Below are 6,000 nucleotides of genomic sequence, written 5' to 3'. Positions count from 1 at the left end.
TGCGGCAGGGAGCCAGCTGGTCGCGGGCCCAGGAGGTCCCTGCAGGAGGAGTGGGCCGGGGCCGGGGTGATGGACAGGCATCTGGGATGTGCATGGAGGGTGGGAGGGACTTGGGTGGCACCAGGGAAGCGGCTGTGGGTGCCAGGTCCCCGCCGCCAACAGCCTCCTGGGCCAGGCCCGCCTTCCCTGGCCTCTGCTCCCTCCGCACTTAGCTGCCAAAGGGACATCTGGGCAGGTGCCCCGCTGGCTCTTCTGTCCACCTGGAGGCCTGACACCTGTCCCCTCCCTGTGCCCAGCCTCGCTCTCCCGCAGGGAGGCTGCCCAAGGCCGGCTCTCTGCTCACAGGTGCTTGGCTCTCACCAGCGCCCCAGGACTCGCCCCCAGGAGCCCCCCAGACAGTATCTCAGCCCTCCCTCGGCACCAGAGCGGCCTCCTGGCAATGCGGTTGAATTCAGGATGATGCGTCTTCTCTCTGAGCACCTGCCGCCCGGCCCAGGTGGCGCCGCGCACCAGGTGATGGGCTCCGCACAGCAGAGCAAGGAGGTGCTGCTCTGCACCCTGCCCCTGCCCCCTGCCCCCTGCTCAGGGCCACCTCACCCCGCGCTTCCGCCCGGGAAGGGGATTCAGAGCCGCGCAGCGGGGCCACCTTCGCCTGCGCCCCCTCCCACCGCCCTTCACACCCGCGTGTGCGCACGGCCGGGTGGAAGGCGCGATCCTGACTCGCGCGAGCAGGTGGGAGGGAAGAGCGCCCAGAGGTATTCCATTGGTTGTCTGGGAAGAGGAGCCGCGTTTCCCGCCCCAGCGGGGATCCATGTCCCTCCCCTCGGGGGGCATGAGAACTGGGGGTCGCAGCCCAGCCCGGGAGCCAGTGGCCCTGTCCCGGGGCGGCGGGGCTGGGCGGGCAGGGGCGCCCCCGGGCGCGGAGAGCGCTTCCTGGTGTCGGTGCCCCGCGAGGCCCCTGCGCCTGGCGAGATGCGGGGCCTAGAGCGGAGGCCAAGGCCGCGGGATCTGACGGCGCGTGTCCCCTCCTCCCGCGGCCACGCCCGCGCCGGGCGCCCAAGGGTTAAGCGCGGGTCCAGCCGCGCCGCGGGCGATCCCGCCGCCAGTCCGAGGCGCCCAGCACCGGCCGCCGCCTGCCGCACGGGCTGCGGGGCGATGCGGTGCTGGAACGAGGAAGCGCGGCGGCGGGGGGCGGGCCGGGTGGCGCTGCGCGCGGGGGCGGCGGAGGCGCGCGGGGCGAGGCGGGCGCGGAGGGCGAGCGGGCTGCAGCCGGCGGCGCCAGCAGGTACGGCCCGAGCCGCCCCGTCAGGGGCCCTGGGGGCCCGGCCAGCCCCGCGCCGCGACAAAGTTTGCGCGCGGGGCCCCGGAGTTGCGGTCGGGAAGGTGCCGCGCGCGGGCCGCCCGGCCGCGGGGCGGAGGCGGGGCGCTGGGCTCCTGCCGCGCTCCGAGTCCCGCACCCCGCACCCCGCGCCGCGCCTGGACCCTGTCCCGCTCGGCGTCCCGCGCGGCGAGCGGGGCGGGGGCCGGCCGACTGCTGGCAGGCGGAGCCGGGACCCGCGCGCGCCGCCCCGAAGTTGGTGGGGCGCGGGGCGGCGGCCGCAGGTGGCGAGGCGCGCAGGGCCAGGGGCGCGGCCCGTGGGCGGCGCTGTGCGCGCGGGGCAGCGGCCGGCAGGCAGCGCGCGCAGGTCGGAGCGGCGAGGGTGGGGAGCGCGGAGAAATGGGGAACAATGCGAGCGAGCGAGTCCAGGAAGTCGTTTTGAAAGGCGGCCGGGAAGCGCGCCACCGACTTCGACGGGCGCTCTAACCAGCGCCTCGCGCCCGCCGGCGGCCACTGCGGCCACAGCCCTGGTCCCCGAGCGCGGCCGGCGGCACGCGTGGCGCCTGGAGCCCGGCGGGCGCTCGGTCCCGGCCCCGCGGGTGCTCTCCTGCCCCAGGACCAGCCTTGGCCCCCAACGTGAGCCGCACACATCCACGTGAGTGCTTTCGGTGGGATCTCAAAACCGGGGAGTCGGCGGGGGGAGAGAGGGGAAAGAGGAGGGAAGGGAAGGGCAGTAAGACGGCCCCCTGGTCCGCTCGGCGCCTCCGCTCTCGGGTGGGGAGCGCGCAGGTGCAGGGCCTGGCGGGGGACTGCGCTCCGCGCCGGCACCAGGAGGACCGGCTCCTGGTCGCCTCTGAACTGATCGGAGCTGGCGCGTGAGGTCCGGGTCGGCTCTAGGCATCATTCACGAGGAGGTGTTGCTGTTTTTCTTTCTTATTTTGGGGCGAGAGCTTTTGCTAACACATGAGACCGCGTCCGCGCCTGCTTTCTGCCGTGGAGAGTCCGCCGGTTGGAAAAGTTGGCCGTACTTTTGCCGGCTGCGATTTGGGCTCCGGGGTTCGGAAGCCAACGCCTGGGTGACCAGGCATCGGGTTACTTGCCACAAAATTTGAAATGTGCTTCCAGGATGCGCTGGGGACCCTGGGTGCTTCCTCAGGGCTCTCAGGAAGGTGTGAGGGTTTTTTGTTTTTCTGCTCTGGAGGCGGAGGGTGGCATCTGGGGATCCCCTAGGGTCCGGTCAGGCCCGGCGTTCAAAGGCAGGGGCGGCATCCCTCGGGGTGCACTGCTCAAGACCCCCTCCCCCCTTGCTCCCCACGGGGTGTTTCAGCTCCCGGTGCCTGGCTTTGAACTTGAGAGTCAAACTGCTGCTGAAGAAACCGCTGCTCACTGAGATCAACTTCTGTGCGAAGAGGCGAGGGTGGAAGTTGAAAATATTTAATGTGCAGGGTCTGTCAGCGCGGGTGGAAATTCAGATGGCGGCGAGGGCTGTCGCTTTGGCTAATGAGTTGAGAGGAGACAGGACCTGCAGGGAATGGTCGGAGCCTCTTGATTTTATTTCTTTGTTTCAAGATGTTCGTTGGAGGAGGGTCGGAGGGCCGCCTTTCACATGGGATCTGGGAAGTAACCGTGTAAACGTTATTTCTATCCAGCGTGTCCGGTTTGTTTCCGCCACCAAGCCGATGATTGCGTGTGTGGCTTCAAACTTAAACAGTGGCGATTTAAACACCACAGGCGTGCGGACCATGTTGAAAAAATAATGTGTGCGCCCAGGTAGAAAGAATGATGTCACATGGTAAAGTCCTGTGCTGTCCTGGTCTGATAGAACATATCTGATTTCAAAATTTCCCACAAACGTCCACGATGATCCCTTATTTGACATGAAAAACTGTTGGGGGCCAGATGTAAAAGCAAACATGTGCTTCCTGGTCTAAAAGGCCGCCAGAGCCGGCGCCTGAGACATTTCACTGCCGGGACGGGTCCTGTTTTCTTCCCTTTTTGTTTCACGGGGACCCGCCGCCATGCTGCTGGTGTGATTCCTCGGTGTCTGAGCTACGGTGCTCCCCACCGAAAGCTGCCCCCCTCCCCCATATTCCCGAGCCCCGTGTAGTCAGAGCCCCTGCTCGGCTGAGCCCACCGGCCCGGGAATAAGAGTGTGTGCCATGTCGGCCCGGGGAGAAGTTGGCCCCCGGTCTCCTGGGGAAGGTACACTGTGGCTGTCCCTGCAGCCACTTCCCTTGTTGGGAAATGACGGCCAGGGCGAGCTTCCAGGCCCGAGGCCGGAGCCCGCGGGTGGGGTGCTGGGCCCCCGTGCCCCCCTCGCTGGGCTGGCGACACAGTTGGAGGACGGGCTCTCTGGATTGGGAACTCTGTCCCACGTGGCTTGCTGCTGTCGGTTTCACATTTGGCGGGTGTAGTCACAGCTTGGCCATGTAATGGCAGGTTTTGAAATGTGAGAGAGCACCGTGTACACCCTGCCCGCGGCCGGCCACGGTACCCCACCCTGCCCCACCCCACGGACACGGACTGTCTACTTCACGGCTCTGTGGGCATGAGTGGATCGGGACGTGGACACACACACACACACACACACACACGCATGCGCGCAGCACGCACGCGCATGCAGAGGGCGGCCTGGGACAGGTGGGGGGGTTAGCATCGCGTGAACTGAGCTGGTGATGCAGCCGCTCCGCTTTGGGTTCCGTTTGCTGTTGGCCTTGGACTAACGCAGGCTGGGTTTTCGCACGGATGACGGTCCGCGTAGGCACCGGTGCGTGGGGCCGCCATCGCTGCGCGCTCTGGGGTGAGCGCGGCCGACCCGCCTCGGACGCACCGTGGGCGGTGCTTTGGGTTCCTCCTCCTCATCTGTGCGCCACGACACAAGCCTGGCTGTGCAGCCGGGTCCGCAGGCCGGTGCCCGCGCCTCCAGCTCATGGAGGGCCGCCCTCTCACGGCCTTGCTGCCTCTCAGACTGACAGGCCCTGGGTGGGTCTGTTTCCTGTGACCTGGTGCTGCCCCCGTCCCCGCCCAGCCCCGCCCAGCCCCCCCCCTGCCCCCCCCGCCCTGAGCCCTGCTCCCTGCCACTGTCCCTGCGTTTGCATGGGCACAGCCCAGACGTGCGTGATGTCCCAGAGACAAGTGACCCACCCTCACTAGCCCAGACCCACTGGGCCATGACCCCTCGAGCCGGAAGGTCCTGCTCGCACCGCACCGCGGCACCTGTGCGCTGGGCTGCGGGCTCAGCCAGGCTGTGGGGGCGGGGAGGGGGACGGGACGTAGCGTTGTGCACACCGCGCAGCCTCGGACGAGGAGGGAGCTAGGACTGGCGCTCGCAGGGACTCAGCAGCCCCCCCCAGACCGGTGGTACCTGCTGTGGGCTCCCCACGCCCCCTCTTCTCCGAGGACACCCCTGTTCCTGCTGCTGTGTGCGGGAGACTCCCGCCCCAGCACTCCTCCTGTAACTCGGGCTCGGCCTTCGGTTTCCCGCGCTGTGGTTTCAGGAGCTGAGGTGGCGCAGTTTTAAGTGTTTGGTGACATTCAGACAAATATTTGTCAGAGCTTGTGACACATTAGGAGTGAGGACAAGGGGGCTGGGTAGACGTTGCCAAGTGGAGAGGAGGCCTGAACCGCCCTGCGGTGGTCTGTGTCCCTGTCCCTTCCCTGTCCCTGTCCCTGTCCCTATCCCTGTCTCTTCCCTGTCCCTTCCCTGTCCCTGTCCCTGTCCCTATCCCTTTCCCTTCCCTGTCCCTTCCCTATCCCTGTCCCTGTCCCTATCCCTTTCCCTTCCCTGTCCCTTCCCTATCCCTGTCCCTGTCCCTATCCCTTTCCCTTCCCTGTCCCTTCCCTATCCCTGTCCCTGTCCCTGTCCCTTCCCTGTCCCTTCCCTATCCCTTCCCTATCCCTGTCCCTGTCCCTGTCCCTATCCCTTTCCCTATCCCTGTCCCTGTCCCGTCCCTGTCCCTGTCCCTTCCCTATCCCTGTCCCTTCCCTGTCCCTATCCCTGTCCCTTCCCTATCCCTGTCCCTTCCCTATCCCTGTCCCTATCCCTGTCCCTGTCCCTTCCCTATCCCTGTCCCTGTCCCTTCCCTATCCCTTCCCTATCCCTGTCCCTGTCCCTATCCCTGTCCCTTCCCTATCCCTTACCCTGTCCCTTCCCTATCCCTGTCCCTTCCCTATCCTTTCTCTATCCCTGTCCCTGTCCCTGTCCCTGTCCCTTCCCTATCCCTTCTCTATCCCTGTCCCTGTCCCTATCCCTGTCCCTGTTCCTGTCCCTTCCCTATCCCTGTCCCTGTCCCTTCCCTATCCCTTCTCTATCCCTGTCCCTGTCCCTGTCCCTTCTCTATCCCTGTCCCTGTCCCTTCCCTATCCCTTCTCTATCCCTGTCCCTTCCCTATCCCTTCCCTATCCCTGTCCCTTCCCTGTCCCTTCTCTATTCCTGTCCCTGTCCCTTCCCTATCCCTTCTCTATCCCTGTCCCTGTCCCTTCCCTGTCCCTTCCCTGTCCCTATCCCTGTCCCTATCCCTGTCCCTTCCCTGTCCCTGTCCCTTCCCTATCCCTGTCCCTTCCCTGTCCCTATCCCTGTCCCTTCCCTATCCCTGTCCCTTCCCTATCCCTGTCCCTATCCCTGTCCCTTCCCTGTCCCTGTCCCTTCCCTATCCCTGTCCCTATCCCTGTCCCTGTCCCTT

The 6,000-nt window shown here is 66.3% G+C and overlaps 1 protein-coding gene across 9 annotated transcripts in view; it reads left to right on the top strand.

Annotated features, from left to right (window-relative positions):
- The first annotated feature begins 1,644 nt into the window (after positions 1 to 1,644).
- Positions 1,645 to 6,000, top strand: part of IKZF1 (IKAROS family zinc finger 1) — a 74,005-nt gene continuing 69,649 nt past the window's right edge. For 2 of the 9 annotated variants that reach the window (XM_081101959.1, XM_081101967.1), the window contains exon 1: positions 1,689 to 1,973. The gene's annotated coding sequence lies outside the window, so the exon portion shown is untranslated. Of the gene's footprint in view, positions 1,974 to 6,000 lie in introns of all 9 variants that reach the window. The other 7 variants (XM_081101965.1, XM_081101964.1, XM_081101963.1 and 4 more) reach the window with 7 other exon arrangements.

Source organism: Myotis nattereri (genome assembly GCF_964212035.1).
Source record: "Myotis nattereri genome assembly, chromosome: 11".
In the NCBI taxonomy this organism is placed as follows: Eukaryota; Metazoa; Chordata; class Mammalia; order Chiroptera; family Vespertilionidae; genus Myotis; species Myotis nattereri.
This window is presented reverse-complemented; position numbering and strand designations above follow the sequence as displayed.